The 22,740-nt window shown below is 41.5% G+C and overlaps 1 long non-coding RNA gene across 2 annotated transcripts in view; it reads right to left on the bottom strand.

Moving 5' to 3' along the window:
* Positions 1-10: 10 nt before the first annotated feature.
* LOC129690583 (uncharacterized) overlaps positions 11-22,740 on the bottom strand; it is a 38,920-nt gene continuing 16,190 nt past the window's right edge. The window contains exons 1-4 of one of the 2 annotated variants that reach the window (XR_008722331.1): positions 19,441-19,495; positions 8,032-8,109; positions 1,426-1,568; positions 11-158 (exon numbers count right to left, since the gene is read on the bottom strand). This is a non-coding gene — a long non-coding RNA (uncharacterized LOC129690583). Of the gene's footprint in view, positions 159-1,425; positions 1,569-8,031; positions 8,110-19,440; positions 19,496-22,740 lie in introns of those variants that run through there. The other variant, XR_008722330.1, reaches the window with a different exon arrangement.

Raw genomic sequence — 22,740 nt, 5'->3', positions numbered from 1 at the left:
GACAACTTCTAGAAGAAACAGTTTATTGGAGCTTACAGTACCAGAGAGTGAGATCATGACCATCGTGGTGGGGATCATGGCAGCAGTCAGGCAGAGGCAGTCAGGCAGGGCAGTAGGTGAGAGCTTATACCTGATCCATAAACAAGAGGTAGGAGGGGCTGTAATTGAGAAGAATATGAGCTTTTGAAACTTTAAAGTCAACCACCTGTGACATACCTTTTTTATCAAGGCTGCATCTCCTAACCTTCAAACACTTCCACCAACTCAGGACCAAGCATTCAAATATATGAGCCTATGGGGGCTATTCTCATTCAAACCATCACAAATGGATTTAAAATTACCTAAGAGACACACTTCTAGGCCATTACCAAAGAGTGTAACAAGTAAAGATGAACCCTGAATGAGGGTGGCACCATCCCATGAACAAAGGGAAGAGACCTTAAGGGGGAGACCACAAACTGAGCATCAACATTTATCACTCTTGGCTTCCTGTCTATGCAGTGGTGTGGTCATCTTCCTCACACCTCCACTGTCATGTTGTTCCTGCCAATGATGGTCTGGAACTTCAACCCATGAGCTAAAGTAAACCCTTCCTTCCTTAAACTGCTTTGACAGGTACTTTGCCAAAGCCAGGGGTAAAGTAACCAATGCACACTCAAAATATGAGCCTGCAGGACATCTCTGGTTCAAACCCTAAGAGATGACTAAGGCTCAAAAATTTGATAAGCTGAAGTTTGGGTCTCCATTCTTGTCTATTAGCTTATGTGAGGCTAAGCATTTGATGAAACTTCCCTGAACTCGGTTTCTTTTGCTGCACACACACACAAAAAAAGAACATGTATTATTGCAGCAATACTCTATGAAGCTGCCTCCAACACCTGAGACAGTGGTGTCAGAGACAAAAGCAAGTTAAAAAAAAATGTGAACATCCTTGCTTCATAGAAATCTACTTCTTTAGAGCAAGCAATTCAATGCTATTCCCTCTTGTAGCTCTCTCGGCCGTGGTAGAGCTTCCTGTGCCAAGCCTATGCCTGAAATGATTAATTATTGTAACAGCAGAGAGGTAAATGAAGAAGCGACAGATGGCCCATGTGAAATAGTCTAGAATCACCTGCTATGAAATTAATTCCATTTCTTGGCAGTTCCAGACTCAGAACACCATGCAAAAAAAAAAAAAAAAAAAAAAGACTGTTGATAAATTGTGTGTGTTTGTGTGCCGGCCTCTCTGCAAACACCTAAATAATATATGTCGTGTCATGTTTTCTTTCCTCCATCTCGTTTTAATACGTTATCATTTATAGAAAACTGCAGGGAAACGTGGGATATCAATCAAGTCATTAATTCCTGAGATTATGCTAATGGGATGACTGGAGTGGTTTTTTTCCCAGAATAGCTTCTTCCACTGGAAGGATGCTGCGGACTCACCCCGTTTGGTCTTCTGTGCTTGGATCAGGAGCCATCATGCCTCTGTGGCAGTCCCCTTAAAAGGGCACCCAGCATGTCAACGCAGGCACAGGGAGGATTTTCCCAGTGAGCCAGGCAGCCAAGGCCAGCAGCTTCCCAGTAAACTGTAGATGAAACAGAAAATGTGTGAGACACAAAGAAAGGGGAGGTGTGAGGCCCCAGTGATGGACTTAGGAAGCTTCTGTGGCAGATACTCCCCTCCACAGGAGCAAAGTAAAAGAAGACATACATGAACTAAAGACTTTCCCAAATAGGTTGCACCAAAAGCTAAGATGGAGAGTAGGAACAAAGGCAGCAGCAATTCCTACTCCTTCAGAAGAAAATCAGAATAATGAGGTTGGCATCTGAGAAAAGAAGCCTTAATTATAGTAACTATCACTCTCAAGACACATTGGTAATTGTTCAACAAGGCTACATGCCTCCCCAATTTCCTCATCAACAAGGCTAGAAAAAGTGACTCAAGGTTACCCTGCAGTGTTGCAAACACAGGCACACCAGATTCCAGAGGCCATGCTCATCCTGCTTTGTATGCTGTGTGTATTGTCTCCCTCCACATCTGCAATGTCCAAATTCACGGTGTTATGGTATAAATATGAATGATCCCCCCCCATGGATTTTTGTGTCTGAACACTTGACCTCTGGCTAGCAGAGCTGCTAGGAAAACAGCTGCTGGGGGCTTTTGGACATGATGCTTAGGTGGCAAACATGGAGCCTGAGAAGCAGGGCTCAAGGATTCTGGAACAGCTCCACTTCAGTCACATGTCTCTGTTTTCCATCAGTTGTTAAGTAAGCCCTAACCCTGACCCTGACCCTGACCCTGACCCTAACCATAACCATAACCATAACCATAACCATAACCATAACCATAACCATAACCATAACAAACCTAGCCCTAGCTGCCATCTTTCCTCACAAGGGACTGAAACTCTTTGTTTTGTTTCTTTTTTTTTTTTTTTTGAGACAAGGTTTCTCTATGTAGCCCTGGCGGTCCTGGAACTTCCTACGTAGACCAGGCTGGCCTCAAACTCACAGAGATCTGCCTGCCTCTGCCTCCCAATTGCTGGGATCAAAGACGTGTGGCACTACCACCTGGCTCGTCTGAAACTCTTAAAATTGTGAGCCAACTAAGATCAGAAAGGAGAGGAGAACCTCCCCTATCAGTGGACTTGGGAAGGGGCATGCAGAAAGGGGAGGGAGGATGGGATTGGGAGGGGAGGAGGGAGGGGTTTATGGGGGGATACAAAATGAATAAAGTGTAATTAATAAAAAATTTTAAAAAGTTAAAAAAAATTGTGAGCCAAAATAAACCTCTCCTCCCTAAGCTACATGAATCAGGTATTGTATCACAAGAACAGAAACATTTTCCAATACATAGAGATTCAACTAATTGGGGCTTAAAATATTTGAACACTTTTGTCTGTACTGAACATGTACCAATAATGGCTATTATTCTCCAAGAAACACACTTAAAAACTAATATATAGCATATGCATTGTACTAATTATTAGAAGTCATCCAGAGATGATAGATATATGTTGTCAATACTACATTGCTTTATAAAAATACATTTCTCCAACACTTAGGAATTTGAGCATCCCCAGGGAACCTAAAACTAATATTTCATAGATACAAAAAATGTTGGTATTTTCATACTAAAGTTAAACATATCATGTTAAAGTCATAAAAAAACAAAATTGGTTTTATTTTTCAATGTCTTGAAATACTTAAACAAAATCACAGGCTATGGTTGGGCAGCATCAGGACCTGTGGTCATGGAATAAATCTGTGATTTGATTGCAGAGGTGGGTTATGGAGTCTATGCCAGTGATAAAGCTACAGCAGACTCAGCAGATACTGACACCCAGGAGAGCAAGTACCAGTGATAAAATCGGAATAAATTATGTAGGCTGAATGAAGGTGCATCTCCTGATTTTGATCATATCATACTGTTAACTATGCAAGATGTTAGTGCTTAAGAAAACAGAGGATTAGGTCCATCCTTCCCTATGAATTCTCATGCAGTTTTGCTATGACAAGTTGAAGTGAGGATTTAGAGTCAAGCCTTCCAAGGAAACTCCTGCCATAATTCTCCTTTGCATCAGCCTCCACTTATTCCACATATTGCTTGTACTTCCTGGTTAGTAGAAGGACACCATTCCCAATAGTGAGAATCACACAAGAAGTTCAAACTATGAAAGAAGACATGATGAATTTGACCTTGTTAAATGCAACACTCTCTTGCAAAGATACAATAAAGTATATGAAACATGATCATCGGTCAGGGATCAAACATAAGATTGTTCACCCTTACTCATAATCTAAAAATTCAAACAATAATGATATATTCCAGTGTACACCATCAGATCTGTAAATGTTGAAAGTGAGACTGTAACATAGATGCACGGTCATAAAGACACAGAATTTTCATAGATTTTTCATGGTAACATGAATTATGGCTGCAGGTTTGTGAGCACCCAGCAATGCATATTCAACCAGAATGGGTTACTTACCTTTAAGCAGTTCCTCTCTTAAATGTGTATCCTCTCAGATACCCAGAAATATTCACACTGAAAACAGGCTAAGTCTCTATCTCAAGCAATTGTATGCCAGGTCTGGGTTCATGTGTGCAGAGCCATTCTACCAGGTTTCACTAACATAAGGACAAACTTTGCTATAACAGTGGCTTTCTGGATGCAATAGACAAGCAGCTGGATCCAAGCTACAAGAGAAAAAGCCTTAGATTTTCTGGTGCCAGGCGTGGGAGTTTATTTGTAAACCATAAGCACATTCTTGTGTTCAAAGGGCTACTGTCAAGACAAAGAATTAGGCTCAGACTCTGATCATACAAGAGATGGTGGAATGCCAATGTCTCCTAAGCCAAGAATACAGGAAAGGTTCTATGCAGATGAACAAGGCATATTAAGTTTCATATTAAGTTGTTAAAGAATGGTTAGATTAAGATGCTTGGAGGATCATAGAGAGAAAGGGGAAAAGTGAGGTCTGGGTTCATGGTCAGGAAAAGGTCTTGACCAACTATAAAATGGGACCCACACATGCCTGGCACAACTGGGCTATGTTTTGTGCCAGATGCTTTCCAACAACTGGCCACTTGAGTTCCAGAGAGGCTCAACAATTGATACAAGTGATAAATCCAGGATCTAACTCCAGACAGATTGGATGCCAACATTCATGTTCATCTGGTTATAGTACTTTCAGTGAAGGCAACACTATCATCCTATTCACCTGCACTTCAGAACCTATGAACAAGGATGCAGACACTGATGGAAAGAGTCACTCAATGAATCTGAGGTACTGAATAACAGGGCCATTACAGATAGCGTTTGGGGACAGATGTATTGAGTTGTGTCTGGAAAGTCTTTCAACTGTCTAGGTTTAATTGACAAATGAAATTTATATGTGTTTATAATGCATAACATTTTTTGAAATATGTATACATTGTGGAGTATCTGCTTTGAACCACTTAATGTATATAGTTACCCACAATGAGTTAGTTTTTATGGTGAGCATGTTTGAGACCTATTTTTTAGATTGACAAGATTACTGAGTGGATAGCAGCACAAGCCAGCTCTCCAGCCACTAAATAAATAACTTTCAATCTACTTTGTTAATGTCTTTTGAAAATTTCCCAGCATACCTTTAATCCCAGCACACAAGAGGTAGAGGCAAGCCGATCTCTTAAATTTGTGTCCTGGTCTACAGAGGAGAGAGAGGGAGGAGAGAGAGAGGGAGGAAGAGGAAGGAAGGGAAGAAGGAAGGAAGGAAGGAAGGAAGGAAGGAAGGAAGGAAGGAAGGAAGGAAGGAAGGAAGGAAGAGGAAGGAAGGAAGGCCATATCATATAAAAATCTTTAGACTTAGTCTCTTCTCTAACTAAACTTTTGCATCCTTAGACTGATGTTTCTAGAACACCCTTCCAAACAATACCACTCCTGCCCTTCATAACCACCTTTTCTACTTTCTGTTTTTGAGCTTAACTCTTTTAGGCTTTGTGTATAAAGGAAATCATGTGACATTTGCCTTCATAGTCCTGGCTTATTCACTTAGTGTAATGTCCTCCAGATTTCCTTCTGATGTTGAAAATTGAAAGAATTTTCTTCTTTTGAATGATGATAGAACTATTTATACACTTTTTTTTTTACTCATCTAGTAATGAGCGCATAGGTTGACTCCATATTTGGCCTATAATGAAAATTGCTGCAATGAACAGAGCAGAAAGTTGTTCTTTGTATTGATGTCATTTTCCTTTGGCTATGCAATCCTTTTTTTGTTCTATCAATCAAACCACATGACTTCTTACACACCATTCACAGGTGCTCTGCCACTGAGCTGCCCCCTACCCCAAGCCTAGTAGTTCTATTTTTAGTTTTTGAGAAAATTCCATATTGTTTTTCATATTGAGTATAATAATTATATGCCCACCAACAGCGTGTTTATTTCTCTCCACATCCTTTCTGTCAATTGTTTTCTTTCCTCTTTTTAACAACAAAAATAATTCTAACAAGTAGGAGACAATATCACGCTGTGAGTTTAATTTGCATAACTATGATAATTGCTGATTCTGGGCCTTTTAAAACACATCTGTGGCTTCTGTGTGTCTTTTGATAAGTACCTGATACAATTCTTTCACTTGTTGGGCATGGTGGCCCATTTCAATGAAATCAGAACATGGGAAACTGTGGCTGGAAGAGCAGGAGTTAGAAGCTAGCCTGTGCTACAGAGTGAAATTCTGCTTCAAAAACAATTTTTTTTATTCCCATGTACTTTTTTTGCTTTCAACTATAATAAACTGAATTATTTTCTTAATTTCTCTTTCAGACAGTTGGTTGTTACTATACAAAACACTACTGAATTTACAGAGAGAGAGTGTGTGTGTGTTGTGTGTGTGTTTATGTGATGCACACCACATGTGTATAGAGGTGTGGGTGTCCAGAAGAAGGCAGAGGAGGGTGTGGATGGTTCTGCTGTCGCTCGTTCTCCACCTCATGCCTTTGGAACAGAGCTAACCTGGCACCCAGAAAGCCTCAGCCATCCTCCAGTCTCTACCTGCTAAGGCCCTAGAGTTGCAGGTGTTCATGGCAATGCTCAGCCCTTTCCAAGAGTGCAGAGGGTTAAAACTCAGGTCTTTGTGCTTTGCACAGCCAGCATTCCTGTGCATCAAGCTTTCTCCCTACTCCTGGAATGTGACCGGCTTTTGTGTGTTGGCTTAAAGGCAAGCTAGTTTTTTGTTTTGCATTTCACATAATGAACAGAGCAATGATTTCTATTGGGTGATTACTTCTCAATAAACTGCACAGAAGCAGTCTGGGAAATCAGGAAACTTTGCTTCTATTGGCAGTGGCTTTATAATCGGAAACAAGTATTGTGTGGAAACTCCATCTTCAGAACAAATGCTGAAGCAGGATGACAGGCTCGGAGTAGTCACGGAAGCTGGGATTTACGTGCACTTCAGAGCTGGAAGGAGATTTCTCAGGTGCTGTTTGCATTCACCTGTATTCATTTACCTCTATCTGTTGAGCCCAGATTTTGACATCCTATCAACCCATTCTGTCACAATCAGGCATTAAACACTCCTTAGAACATTGTGGTGGTTTGAATGACAATGGCCCCCATAGACTCAAACGTTTGAATACTTGGTCCCCAGTTGGTGGAATTTTTTGAGAAGGATGAGAAGGATTAGGTGGTGTAGTCTTGTTGAAGGTGTGTCACCAGGGGTGAGCTTCCAGGTTTCAAGGTATTCTCTCTCCTTCCCTTCCTCCCTTCCTCCCTCCCTCCCTCTCTCTGCCTTGAGCTTGTGAACCAAGATGAAAGCTCTCAGATTCTGATGTAGAGTCATGCCTGCCATGCTCCCCACCATTATGGTCACGGACATTAACCCTCTGAACCAGTGAGCCCCAAATTAAAAGTTTTATTTTATAAGCTTCCTTGATTATGGTATACAGGAACAATAGAAACTAAGACAAGCATGGATGTGAAATGTGCTGCGAAACATCAGCCGTAGTGACTGGCTTTTGATGATGATGTCCCGACAAGCACACGTCAGATAGAAAAATGCCAGTGACCAGAGTGCCTCAGATTTCTTTGGCTCGAGTACATACAATGCTTCATTTAGCCTTAATTGTACTACTTGTTAAGGTCTTGATTAGATAGACTTATGGCTCAGAGAGGAAACTAAGGTGTTTGTGGCATAGTTGTGTGATAAATACAAAAGCCATGAAAGGAGAAAGGGCAGAAATAAGACAAGGTTATCAATTCTAAGCCAAAGTTCATTCCTTAGGGCTTATTAGTAGAGCCTCATATAGAATGCACTTTTGTTACTTCACCAGTGATATGGTTCACTTTCCCCACCCTCAGTTTAAATGGCCAAATCATTAATGAGTTTCAACCTCTACTTACACCTTTACACTGACTTTTTCACTCCAAGTTGGCAGTACCCAGCCCCGCCTAATTAGCAAACAAGTTGTTACCCACCCCTCCCCCCTCCCAGTACAACAGAACAGGCATCCTGTGTGAGAGGCAGGCACTGTGGGCTGCAAGAGCTCTGACACTAACCTGTTGTACAGTTTTGGTCTTCTCTACCATCATGATCTCCAAACTGAAGTGCCAGCCCTGAGCCATTTTGTGGGATTGCTGCAAAGACACACCAAGATAACAGATGTGAAAGCCTTTTGAAAATGTTATGAGCACTCTACAAATTTCGGCATCATTATTACAAAGGCAATAAAAGGATTTATCACGCTGATTTATGGTAAGTATGGTTGTGTGCCTTTATGGTTTCCAAGAATGGAAGTAATTGCAGTTGGCAGACAAACCCTCAGTAGTTAACCAAACCCAAGAGTATTGGAGAAAAGGCACAACTTGGCCAATTCCAAATGATTTTAAAAGTCTCTGTAAAAATAAACAAGTATCCCAGTATAATTAATTCCTGTTCTACCCATCGTCCCTGCTATACTCTGAGCAATACAGCTTGCCCTGAAGCAATTACCCTTTGAATCCTTCTAATCCCAGCTGATCATTTCCAGCTTTAATCGTGTTACTGGGGTTTGAATGTCGTAGTTCAAATGCAGCCACTTAGCGGCAGCCTGGTTGGCAATGCTTTGTGTGCAAAGAGCACTCCTTAAAAATCTCTGTTAAACTTTGTCCCAGATAGTACCAAGAGCGCCAGTCCTTACCTTCAACTGCCATTGGAGTAGGGGCCAAAAGATTCAGGGAAAATACCAAAAGCAATGGGCCAAGCTCATTAGGACTCAGAGGGAAAAAAAGAAAAGAAAAGAAAAGAAAGAAAGAACGAAAAAAGATAAAATTTCCCTTTCCAGTAGCAAAGGCTACAAGAGAATGGAAGCCTCTCCAGAAAGATCTCACCTATCCCCTCCCAGAGAGAGAACAAGAAACACAGAAAGGGGTGCCAGGTACAAAGCTACAAGGTGCTATGAAGTCCAGTTTTCAGCCATGTTTTGTTGATAGGTTGCTTCACTGGCCAGCCTCCCAGAGGAAAAGCAGTGTTACTGGAGTTGTCAGGGCCAGAGTGTGGGCACAGGACCCCTGACAAGTCCACTTTAGCCACCAGTTCTCAAAAGACCAGCTAAGTAAACATTCAATAGTTGTAAACAGAAAAAGGTGGCTCATGCAATGTGGCCATGCTGGGAAGAGGGGCAAAGAGATGTAGAGATTTCCAAACGAATCTTCGGTGTCTGAACACAAGGATTAAATTTAAACAGAGAGCATAAGTGAGTAGTCCTGCTCAAGGTGTGGTTCCAACCCTAACTACCATCTGAGCTCCAGTCTTCCCTACAAGGTGATCTGACAAGTTGTCAAAACTGTGAGAAATCATGGTGACTGACCCCAGACTTTCAGCCTTTTCCTATTTCCAGAATGTGATCTCTGGGAGAAAGTCATATTTCTTGGAGTCCATTATTTTTAAGTCTGATCACCAGAGGGAGGGTCAATAGTGTCTCTTTACACTATCTCCCTTCCTGTCAGGATGTTGACAGCAAGGCTGCCAGGAAGATATTCCTTCGGGGGGTCGGGAGAGAAGAATTAAAAACACCTCAATGGAGATGAGTGGGAACCATCTTAATAAGCATATTTTAGTTTTTTGTTTTTGGTTTTGGTTTGGTTTGGTTTGGTTTGGTTGGCTGGTTTGTGTTTTTGTGTTTGTTTGGTCGGGTTTTGTTTTTTTTCCAAGACAAGGTTTCTCTGTGTAACAGTCCTGGCTGTCCTGGAACTCACTTTATAGACCAGGCTGGCCTCAAACTTACAGAGATCTGCCTGCCTCTGCCTCCAAAGTCCTGGGAATAAGTGCAGTGATGTGTGCCACCACTTCCTGGCTTATATTTTTTATTTGTTTGTTTGTTTGTTTTTGAGGCAGGGTTTCTCTGTGTAATATGCCTGGATGTCCTGGACTTGCCTGTAGACCAGGCTGGCCTCAAACTCACAGAAATCTGCCTGCCTCTGCCTCCCAAGTGCTGGGATTAAAGATACCTGACCCATATTTTAGATTTTAGATTTTTTTTAATTAATGGAATAAATGTTTATAATGTTTATGTCAAAATGTGTGAGGCAAGGATAGTGGACACAAGCTTATAATGTTGGGATTTAAGAAACAAAGGCAGGAGAACTGCAAGCTCAAGATTAGCTTGGTAGCTGGAGAGATGGCTTAGTGGTAAAGAGCATTAGTTACTCTTCCAGAGGACCTGAGTTTAATTCCCAGCACCCACATGGCAGCTCACAACTGTGTATAACTCTAGTTCCAGCAGATCTGACAGTCTCGTACAGATATACATGCAGGCAAAATACTAATGCATGTAAAGTAAAAATATAAGAATAAAAAAAATCATTTTAGAAAATCAGCTTGGACTAGATACCTAAGACCTTGACTCAGAGAACCAAAAAGTAAAGAAAATGTTCAGGGTACCTGAGGGAGAGAGAAGCCTTTGTCACTGAAGATGGTTAAGCAGATAGCAGCAGAGGGATGTGAGTACCTGGCAGGGGTGGCCGAGAACGGGGCTAGCCTTCATAAAGGTCTGCCCCTTCTCCAGGATCTACCCTATGATGGGGTTTGGTGAGTGAGAAAGCAAACACACCCCATATATATGGGTTAGGAATGCCATCTTTGGATTTCTGACATGACAATGTAAGTACAAATTTCAGTCCCACAGTGGATAACTTGAAGACAGTTATGAGCCAGTACATGGGGCACATCCCTTGAGGGTTTGTTCTGTGATGTAGGAGACAAGTGTTGCTTCTCCTTTGGGCCTCACTCTTCTTGTCTGACCATGGTGACAGAAAGAGTATGACTACATAAAGCCTTGATGAGTGGGCACACCTACGACATCTACCTAAGTGCCCAGTTGTTTTAGCCTGTTCATTGCTGTGGTCTTCCATCTTCCTGTGGCATGAGAAGGATTGTTCCAGACTCTTTCTCCCTCTGCTTCTCACATCACTAATGGACAAACTTTCTAAACAGGAGTCCAATCCTGCTCTTCACTGACTCTAAGCCCCATGTTATTTTAGTCATCTGTAGAATAAAGCTCATGTCCCTTAGCCTCCTGGATAATGCCCTTCAGAGCCATCTGATCGCCATGATTATCACTGCCAGTGAATTGTATCTCACCCTACTTAATTGCAACCTTCTTCCCAAACCACTCTTTGTTCACCAAGTTCCTAGTGTCTGTCACACCTCACTCAATGACCTTGCCATTAGATGTTATGGAGAGAGTTTAACATACTAGGAAAATTGTGTGTTTAAATCTCAGTTCTGCAATGAAGTATTGGACAAGTACCACCATTTCAGTTGCCCTGTCCTCATTAATAGCAGATGGGAACAATAACACCTTTGTTGCCAAAAAACAATACTAAAAGAGTCCCCTATGAGTCAACTCTTACTACAATGGCTGGCATAGTACAATCTAGAGATCATTTTCTTTTAATTTCTCCCGAAATCCAATGAGCAGAGAATTATAAACAAAGATATAGACACTCAGAGTCTTCACCTGGCCACAGATATTACTATATGGAAACTTATTGTTAGGTTTAATCCCCAGGCACTATGTGTTTTGCAAGGGGGTACCAATGAGGATCATAAACAGAGTTCTCACCCCCAGAGAGTGGCCTCAGAAACAAATAAGGGAGTCTGAGGCAGAGAGGGGAAGAAAGAATAATTGATTATAATGTCTTTTTTTCCCAAGACAGGGTTTCTTTGTGTAGCCTTAGCTAACCTGGGCTCAAATTGTAGACCAGGCTGGCCTTGAACTCACAGAGATCCACCAGTCTCTGTCTCCCTGAGTGCTGAGATTACAGGCATGTGCCACTGAGCCAGGCTTAAAATGTCTGAGTAAAACTTTACACTGGCAGAGCCTTTCACATAAATGACTAAGGAAAGAAAAGCTTATTTTGACTGTTCACTTCAGAAGTCTCAGTTCATGTTACCTGGGCTCAGTTCATTCTGAGCCCTTGGTAACACAGAATGTCATGATGGCTGGAGTGTGTGGAGGAGCCTGCTCTCCTTATGACAGACAGGAAATAGAGTGCAAAGTCACATCCAAAGTGACCTACTTCCTCCAGCTAAGTATCACCTCCTAAAGTTTCCATTATCTTCCAGACTAGCACCACCTGTGGACCCAATGTCCAACATATTAATTTGTGAGAGGGCATTTCAGAATCAAACCATGACACCTCACATGAGATCTACACATTTCTCTAGACTTTAACCCCAGAAAAAGTGAAAAAGCAACATCTATACAAAGATTTTTTTCTTAAATGTTTACAGAGACTTGTTTTGTGATGCTCAGAAATCAAAGCAGCCATATAACCATAGATACCAAAAAAATTGTGGTACATCTATACAATGAACTACTACTTGACATTAAAAATGATGAAGTCAAGACAACATGGATGGACCACAAAATATTATGCTGAGTAAAAGACATCAGGAGTTTTAAATCGTTCATAGTGCATAAAGGTGTTTATATAAGATTTAAACTATAATAAGGAAGAGAGCAGAAGAGATAACAGGGGGACATAGATACCTTGGGGGTCATGGATTATCTTGGCTGTGGTGATGGGTTTGTGTATGTACACCTATAAGAACTTATCAAATGGTTACTTTAAATATGTTGGTTTACTATGTGTCAATTATACCCCTATAAAATTGATTGAAAAATAAGATACATTATATACTGAAAAGAAATGAGGGAAGGAAGAAACAAAAGCAGTAAGATAAGGCAAAGGAGTGGGGGAAGCTGTAACCCATGTACCTGTCCCAGGGCAGAGAGATTGCTCCCCAATAGCTTTATTGCCCAGCACTGGACTCTGATCTCCCTTAGTGCATGCAGGTGGCAAGGAGACTGAAAAAAAAAAAAAAAACAGGGAACAAATTGATATGCCGATGCCCTAGGTAAACCGTATCTGCAGAGCTAGTCTATTCAAATGGTGCATGAGTAAAAGCCTCCGATGACTTTACTTAGAAAAGAACACAGGAGCTTGAAAGAAGATGGCAACTGGAAGAATAAGTGAACACACTGAAAACTAGCAGAGAAGGAGCTTAGTTCCCGATGCCGAGAACTGCAGGGAAATGAATGAATAGTTGGTGGAGACCATGCAAGCATGAGGACCTGAGTTCAGATCCCCTGCATCGAGATAAAAAGCCCAGTGCAGTGCTACATACTGGTAATACCAGTTCTGGGGAGGCAGGGACAGGAAGATTTTGGGCTCTTTCTGGTCAGCCAGTTTAGAGAAATCAGTGAGCTCCAGGTTTAGTGAGAGACCCTGTCTCAAAAAAAAATAAGGTTAAAAGTGATTGATAAAGACCCATGAGACACCAATCTCTGACCTCTACATGCACACACAATAGAAAATACAAACAAATAAATAATATAAATGCTGGGCTGGATAAGTCCAGGACATGCAGCTAGCATGTCTGAAATGAGGATGGAAAGCTCTTCTGGTGAAGACAGGAACGTGAGTTGAGAAACTGAAATAGGCAAAAGGATTGGAGCGTGAAGATGAGAATTAGAAGGGAAGGCTAAGCCTGACACTGCATAGCTGTTGGAGTGGCCAATGAGCAGCATGAGCTACTAGGAGCTGGTACTTGAGTGAGGCTGGCCGTGGCCAGCAGGCCACAGAACTCATTTTGAAAATGAAGAAGCTCGTTCCTGACAGAGGCAGTTTTGTGTACTGTAGCGCCCGTCATAGGATCCAAGGTACGCTACCAGTGGATATCCTGCACTCATAGTCTACCATTTTTAATGGACTCGGCCCTAATATTAAGCATTTTTCTTTCCTCACTTGTGTGAGGAACTAATAAAACTCACTGAAAGCATTTCATCAGGGTTTCAAATGCATAAGAGGAAAGAGGCAAAAAAAAAAAATATTTTAAGGAATTGTTGAGATTGGTAAATCCCAACTCCACTGGGGACATCTGCAGGTTCAAGAGCCTGAGAAGTGTTTCATCTCAAGCCATCTACTACAGAATTCTTTCTCCCATCAGTCTGGTCTTTCTCTACTAAGACTTTCTTTTGATTTGATAAAAAGCCACCTACATGATGGATAGCAATGGGTTTGATTCAGTCTATTTCTGTCAATATTCAATTCATCTAGAAATTTCCTTTCCAGAAACACATAGCTTGATCAAAGTTCTGGGTGTTGTAGCCCAAAAGATTTAACATAAAAAATTAACTATCACAGGATGCTTGAGGACAGCTCTTTCTGGTTTTGTTTTTGTTTTGTTTTGTTTTCATAATAAATTTCACTAACTTCAATTATATCCAAGGAAAATGTCCTTCTCCTCCTTCTTCCTCTTCTTTTCTCCTCTGTTCCCACTTTACAAAGCTCCCTGAAGACTGAGTGAAGGTGCCATTCCTACCCTCAGCTCTCCTGCTCTGGCTGGCAAGATGGCTTATTAAGAGGAGCCCCTTGCCAGCAAGCCTAATAACCTGAGTTTGATTCTCAGGACCAATATGGTAGAAAGGGAGAATTTCAGGTTGTCCTGTGGCCACAAGGGCTTCATGGCACATGCACACAAAACAAACAAAGAAGCAAAAAAAAAAAAAAAATGTTAAGTGGGGAGAAAAATCTTTCTAAGGGACCCAGGGTATTTCATCTGCTCGTCTTCATTATCTGTTCCAGTTCCCAAGAGGTCCCTGAACAGCTCTGCATTCTCCACCTCCGATATGTGGTGGTCAGCATTGCTTCTCTAACTCCTTGGTTCATTCTGGTTTCTAATATGCAGCTACTGTCATTACACACTTCATTCCTTCGAAGTCTATTCCCACAGAAGGTGCTCAGCTATCACCTCTGCTTCTGCCTAGTGATGAGTGAAATTTTCACTCATAGGCTTCCTCTAACACCATACCTTAAGACACGTGCGGGACAGGACACAAAAGTGAGGCTCCCAGGCTAGTGTGGGGATGCATTATTCAGAACACCATTTCTCTAATAGTGAATCTCATGAAAGGCCATCTGATCATGGGATCAACATTGATCGTGTCAGAGTTCTTGGAAGAACACCTAGGACATCAGGAAAAGCATGGAAGAGCAGGACATGAACACAGTAATAAAAACTCAAATCAACCTTACAAGTCAGTGAGACATTCAAATCCTGAGTTCCCACAAAGAACCATCATGAATGGGTATCCCACGGGCCCTGTGGCAGGAACCTCCAATTCTCTTTACACTTATTCCCCAGTGTCCTGAGAAATGGAACTTTTCACTGTCACTGTGAAGCTCAGGAGCAGGAAGTGATGTGGCCATAATAACAGAACTAAGAAAACCAGAATGTGACCTGCAAAGCATTTTTGCATTCACTGCTATGGGGAACTCTGAAACGTTCTCACTGCACCTCATTTTGCTCAGTAAGCCATACTTCTTTCTCCATTTCACTGAGCACACACTTCACAGATAAGGAACCAAAGTTCTGAAAGGTTTTGAAATTGCTGACCCAGGCCACATAACTGGTTACTCCCAGTACTCACATCTCTGCTACCTCATGTCAGCTCTCCTCTGCTTTCATCCAAATATGGGTCTCTGTTTCTACTCTCTGCCTCTTAAAAGCTGAGCTGCTGTCTTCTACCACTTGACAAACATATAATCAGTTGTCTCTGCAGATTCCACATCAGAAAATTAGAACAGGCACAGATTAAAAAAAAAAAAAGATTAAGGAATGATGTAATTATATTATAATCTTAAAAAGAAAGACTGTTAAGCAAAAAGCTTCATCTGTAAGAAACACCTATGGATGCTTATCTACTGCACACAGAAGTAAAGCATTTGATGCTTAGAACCTATTGCTGAGGAGACCCATTTTGGCTGTAGGACAGAGAGAAATCAATTTCAAAGTAACAAGAAAACATCCTCCCCACTGGCAAACTTTCATACTGCTGAAAGATGCTAAGTAGGCTGCTAGAGAGGATGACATCAACGGTTTTACTCAGCTTTGGTCCCTGCATGTTAACATACTGATCTGTCATTCAAGACTTGCAATAGTGGCACAACTCTTATGGAATAACTGCTTACTGATTGGATTTGAGGCCTCCTCCACAGGAGAAAATTTTATGTGTGGTACTATAACCTTGCTCAAAAGTCTATGCAAGGTAGAGCCTGCTCTTGTTATTTTGCTAAAAGGTCATATTGTCAAAATACCTTCTAAATTTTAGATTTATACCCAGGGAGTTGGGCTGTCCTCAGGCTTGGTCAGAAATGCTTCTTTTTGCCCTGGGTAGTAGTTAATACAGACACTCAAAACCAGCCAGAGTGCTGAGAATAAGAGAGTGTGAGTGCTCAGATCTAAATGGGACATTTTTATTACCCATCCACCCCCCACACCAGGCTCAGAAAACATCACAGAGGATGGGAAGGACTGTTATGAAATGCTGTCTTCTGGACATGATATGACTATTGAACTCCTGGACTCATAGCAGCTGTAGTTATCTACATAAGAGCTGCACAACATCAAGTCAGCCAAAAGGCCTCAACCCTTACTGAGGAGATGTCGCAGGTGAGAGTTGCAAGCAAAGGGAGAAGCATCTTTCTTTATAGATTGGGTTGCCTCATCCAGCCTTAGTGTAAGGGGATGTGCTTAGTCCTTCTGTAAGGCTTCTTATGCAGTGTTTGGTTGATATCTCTGGGAGGCCTGCCCTTTTCTGAAGGGAAACAGAGGAGAAGTGGATCTGGGAAAGAGGGGAATTGAGTTGGGGGTGGGGGACTGAGAAGAAAGGAGGGAGGGAAGCTGCAATGAAGATGTAATGTAAGATAGAAGAATAAATAAATAAACAGATAGATAAATAAATGGAACTCATAAAAGAAAAGAAGATTCTGGGCACTAGTAAGTTTCCCATGTTATGGTCCATGGCCCCACATCCATACACATATGAGCACTAATGAGATTCAATAGCTAATTAAAAGAAAGATAAAAAGATATGAAGAAAAGGATGTGTCAGGTGAAATATGGGATAATTGAAGGAATAGTTGGGTGGATATGATCATCTTTCATTGTAAACACCTATGAAATTCTTAAAGAATAAAAAAATTAATACTACAAGCATAAAAATAAAAGTCTGAACCAGGCAATGGTGGTACACACCTTTAATCCCAGCACTTGGGAAACAGAGGCAGGAGGACCTCTGTAAGTTAGAGGCCAGTCTGGTCTACAAAGTGAGTTCCAGGACAGCCAAGGTTACAAAGAAAAACCCTTTCTTAGATAGATAGATAGATAGATAGATAGATAGATAGATAGATAGATAGATAGATGATATTTGTATAAACCTTACAAACATGCCCCTATGTACTTAAATCATCCCTAGATTACTTATAATTTTAATATATTGACAATTCTACATAAGCAGTTGCTACACTATATTTTTTACAAGCTAATGACAAGAATAAAAATTTGGACATATTCAGTACACACACAATTTGACTCCTTTTAATCCAAGGCTGCTTGAATCCACAATACATAGTACATGGCTGCTGAGAGATAATGGAAGGTCTTCTCATTTTCTCTGGCTACATATTTGCATGAGAGATGGATAGTTAGTTCTGCACAATGCCATCACTTCTAAACCCTCCTCAACCCTCACCAATGACAAGTGACTCATCTGATACTGGTTAAGACAGAACAGCAAAACAAGCACCTTTTCCTGTGTTGGAGGCAACTGAGTACAGTGTGGCTCATATTCAGTGTTTGGGACAGGATCTAGCAGGATATTCTATAGACAGCAATGACATCCAATGACACACTAGCCCTCAAAGTCAAACAGTACAGATAGGAATAGTATTTGCACATCTCTCCTCCTGACACAAGAAAGGGATTCTCAAAAGCAGAATTACTGAAGAGAAGGAAAAACAACACCTCCTTTCCTGGTGGACCCTGGGAAGTGGACTATCCCCCATCTGAGCGTTGATTATCTCTTCAGCCAATTGTGACATTGTTTAAGGGAAGGAAAGTGGCGATCAGAGCCTAGGCTTTGATGGAAATTGGAACAAGACAGGAATTCAAAACTACACAAAGTAATTTCATCAAGATTTAAGTGGTGGAGATAAAGAGGAAAAATATATTCAAACGCTATCCAAAAGAGGGCGTAGGTGTGTGTTGTTGTACTGACTTACAATTAACAGAGAGGAAAGAAAAGTACGACAAAATGCTGAATTCAAGTTGAGGCATGTGGAATTTAAGCTGATCGAGGACATCCAAGGAAAGAGACCCTGCACACGGCTAAGTCCTTAGTCTATGGCTGGGGATCTAGAGCAGGGCTGCAGACTGAGACTGGTGCAGCATCCGCACCGTGGAGCATTTGCCACAGGAGCACTTCCAATAAGAGATGCTGATGGAGTGCTGTCAGGAAGGCTTTCCTCTCCCGGGTTCAGTCTTCTTTCCTCTGTGTTTACCTATTGCCACTGATACACCGGGTGCTGTATGGGGTACTGTCTATCCTCTCCCTCCCTCCACCGTAAAACACCACCTTCACGAGGGCAGTTTCATGCCATTACCTGTCCTCTTCACCTTTTTATCTCCGGTGTCTGTGAGAGTTGCCTGGCATAGCACAAATATTTAAAAGTGTGTTGAATGAATAAACAAATGATCCTCCCGTTAATGTTTACTGTCATTTACTATAATATTACCTCAGGCTTAAAATGATACTATGCAATAAAATTTAGTAACTCAGTAAGACCTGGAGAGGAAGGAGCTCCACAAGGAGAGCAACAGATGCAAAAAGTCTGGGCACAGGGGTCTTTTCTGAGACTGATACTCCAGCCAAGGACCACTCATAGAGATGGCCTGGATCCCTGGACAGATGTAACCAATGGCAGTTCAGTGTCCAAGTGGGTTCCATAGTAATGGGAACAGGGACTGTCTCTGACAGGAACTGATTGGCCTGTTCTTTGATCACCTTCCCCTGAGGGGGGAGGAGCCTTACCAGGCCACAGAGGAAGACAATGCAGTCATTCCTGAAGAGACCTGATAGACTAGGATCAGAGGGAAGGAGAGGAGGACCTCCCATATCAGAGGACTGGGGGGAGGGGGGCATGGTAAGGAAGAGAGAGGGAGGGAGGGTGGGATTGGGAGGGAAGGAGGGAGGGAACTACAGGGGGGATACAAAGTGAATAAACTGTAATTAATAAAATTTTAAATTTAAAAATTAAAAAAAAATAGTATCTCAGAGATACCTTCAACATTTGGGACAGCATGCTTTTTTTTCTTGTGGGGCTGGCCTGTGTACTTACAGATACTTATCACTGTCTTCAATACACTAGGTACAGGGGTCTACACTGTTCCTTTGTTGTGGCATTCCCTTCCCTGGCTGTGGCACTAAAAATGGAGGAAATTAGCTAGGTATCTCTGCATATCATTGACTGATCCCAAAGCTTGCTCATTGTGTGTGATCAGGGTTATCAGCAGACCTGTTCAGAGATGTGGTCTCCTTCAATCTAGGCTTCCTCATACACTACAGCACCATTTTCCCTTACCTATCAGCAGCGAGCGTGGAAGGAGCTCAGGCCTGTGCATAGCATTTCCTATACCCCACCTAGTAGAAATTGAGGCTGGGAAATCTGAATCTGTGCCTAAAAGGAAAGAAACACAGATTTAGGTGAAGACAAAAGACCTATAATGCATCTATCAAAAAAAAACATCAGGCTATGTAGGGAAGCAGCCTTCTAAGTCTACTAAGATGGCCACTGTGTCCTTGCTTAATGTCACACTGAAGTTTTGTAAAGCAAGGCATTGTCTATCACTCGGTGATGGCCAAAACATCCTGATAAATAGTTCATTAAGGAAAAGAAGCGAAGTGATTTTGTCCACAATGCTAGTGCCACCCTGTATAACATACAATGATCCAAGACCAAGCTTTGATTCAATCCTCTGTTTTTATAACCTATAAGTAGGTCAATAAATATGCCTAACATCTGAATTAATCCATCTTTACTACATGACCTTCATGAGAATAGAAGTGCCATTTCATTGGCTGCTATATCCCCCAATGCTAGTTCAGTGTTACAAAATAATTTTTTTCTGGGCTTGGGGAAGGTTTGCTCAGTAAAGCACTTGTCTCATGAGCATGAGGACCTGAGTTTGGTCCAGAACTCATGTAAAACTGTCACATGTGGCTGCCGCACAGGCTGTAATCGCAGAAATGGGGAGATGGAGACAGGGACCGCTAGAGCTCACTGACAGCCAGTCTAGTCTAATTGGTGAGCTATACACAAAGACAGTTAATACTACATTATTCCTGAGCATGACTTGTAAGGTAATCTTCTGGCCTCCACATGTATGTAGACACACATCTGTGAGTGCTGCACACACTCATGTGTTCATGCACACACATGCACACTAGAAAAAAAATCTTGTTGAAAGAATTCCACAGACACAATCCAAAGTCAGTTCTATATCTGAAAATTCAGAACAAAACATTTTGAAAATTAATTTCATCAGTACCAAGCATGTACAACCCTTATTTTTGCCACTTTTCTATAAACCATACAGCATAGCAACTGTTTACATCGGATATATGATGTGGGAAGTATGATGAACCGTGTAGAGATGGTTTGAAGTCTATGGAATTGTTTGGAGATGACAGTAAGTTCTATGTAAATACTGTGCCTTTATAGAATAAAACTGAGCAACTGAGGACTTCGCTGTCTGTATAAGGGTCCTGCGAACAATCCCCCATGGATGTTCAGAGGCAACTATGTCATTGAGTCCAGGCACTGGGCTAGGTACTAGAGGCCAGTCATCACCTCTTAACCTTTCCAGCCTTATTCTCCAAAATTCCACCACATGGCTGAATCAAGGCAGGCCATCAACTAACAAAACCTGTCCAGAGTCTCCTTGTTAAATGACCACCCAGTAAAAAGGAGGGTCTGTACCACTTTTAAAATGCAGTTTCTTGGGCTAGAGAGATGGCTCAGAGGTTAAGAGCACTGCCTGCTCTTCCAGTGGTCCTGAGTTCAATTCCCAGCAACCACATGGTGGCTCACAACCATCTATCATAAGATCTAGTGTCTTCTTCTGGCGTGCAACTGCATATGCAGATAGAGCATTGTATACATAATAAATAAATAAAATATATATTTAAAAAAATGCAGTTTCTTCTGTAAGAGTTTGTCTTGTTCCACAGTACAGTATCCCCTCATATCCCAGAGGCACCACCTGACCCATCTTCCGGAGCCTGATACTTTATTTCCTGCACTTTAATACTACTTTCACTCACCACAGCCCCTTTTTCTTTCCTTAAGGGGATCAACAGTGCCAGTATTTGGCAAGTGCAAAGCCAAGCGTTTGTGTCCTTTGCAATCTTTTGTGGCAAGGAGGACCTTGGGGCTAGAGTAGGCTGCTTGAGTCAATTCCATGTCCTACTGTTTTATTTAAAGTCTTTCTTCGTTGTTGTTGCTGTTTTGTGGTGAAGGGTTTAGTCAAGAGCATCACACATTGTAAGTATTCCTCTACCACTGAGCAACTCTGCTAGCTCAGCCATACTACTTTCTAACTCTGTGATATTAGGCATGTCATTAATTTCTCTGTGCCTCCATTTACCCAACTGTAAAAGTGGATGAATTCCACCCTGACACTTGGCACAACTCTCTACCTAGAACTTTCTGCTTTAAGTATGAGAGTTACTAACAAAATTGGAACCCTAAAGCATGGGATTATTGTCACATGACAAGTGAGAAGATTCACCCTCTTGGTTAACCCTAGGGCATGGCATTTATCAAACAAGAGTGAATGTTTATTGCTCTCATACCTTATTCTGACTCCTAGAAACTATGCTAGGGCATCTGTATACCACCAGTAATAATGCCATTATTTTCTATTCATTTTCATCCTTAGACAGAAAAACACAAATGAGTGATTTCCCGTGAGCCATTTCCAAGGCTGTGGTGGTGTGAGACAGTAACAATCCTGTGAATTCATTGCTTTGTCATTTTTTTTTTTTTTTTGAGCAATGAGATTATGAATTCCAAAGGCGGGGGGAAGGTATTATATAAAAGTCACATCTTTTTTTTTAATTTTTATTTTTTTTATTTAATTTTTTTACATATTTATTAATTACAATTTATTCACTTTGTATCCCAGCTGGAGCCCCCTCCCTCATCTTCTCCCTCTCCCACCCACCCTTCCTCTTCTCCTATACCTCTTCCCCAGTAAACTGTTAGAGGAGGTCCTCCTCCCCTTCTATCTGACCCTAGCATATCAGTTCTCATCAGGACTAGGTGCATCATCTTCCTCTGTGGCCTGGCAAGGCTGCACCCTGCAGTTGAGGTGATCAAAGAGCCTGCCATTGAGTTCATGTCAGAGACAGCCCCTGTACCCCTTCCCACTTGGAAACTGAGCAATCAATTGGCTTCCTTTGAACAGGGGGTTAAGGTCCTCTCTATGCATGGTCCTTAGTTGGAGAAAAAGTCCCATCTTATCATGAACTTTCTACAATGTTTTCTCTTTGTTTTCATATTGCCCTTCTGTATTTTTGAACTTGGCTCTAAACCCTTCTCACTCAAAACACAAACACACTGCAAAGCAAGTTTGCCTTCAGTGAGTTCCACAGGGCAAGGTATTTGACTTTTTCTTCCTTCTTTCCCTAAATTTGGGGGAGGGGTGCATCTTTTCTTTCCTTTGTTTTTTTTTTTTTTTTTTTTTTGAGATAATCTTTCCCCTTCTGCCTCATGTAAACCCATTGTAACTTTTTAAATGTTTTTTCTATAAATTTTATCTCATTCAATCTTTTAAGCCTCTGTCTTTCAAGAAGGACCTCAAGTAGAGTACACTGGAAC

The sequence above is a fragment of the Psammomys obesus genome, unplaced genomic scaffold (genome assembly GCF_907164565.1).
Source record: "Psammomys obesus unplaced genomic scaffold, mPsaObe1.curated_primary_1811, whole genome shotgun sequence".
NCBI classification, from domain to species: domain Eukaryota; kingdom Metazoa; phylum Chordata; class Mammalia; order Rodentia; family Muridae; genus Psammomys; species Psammomys obesus.
The sequence above is the reverse complement of the archived record's forward strand: the minus strand, read 5'-3'. Positions and strand labels throughout refer to the sequence as shown.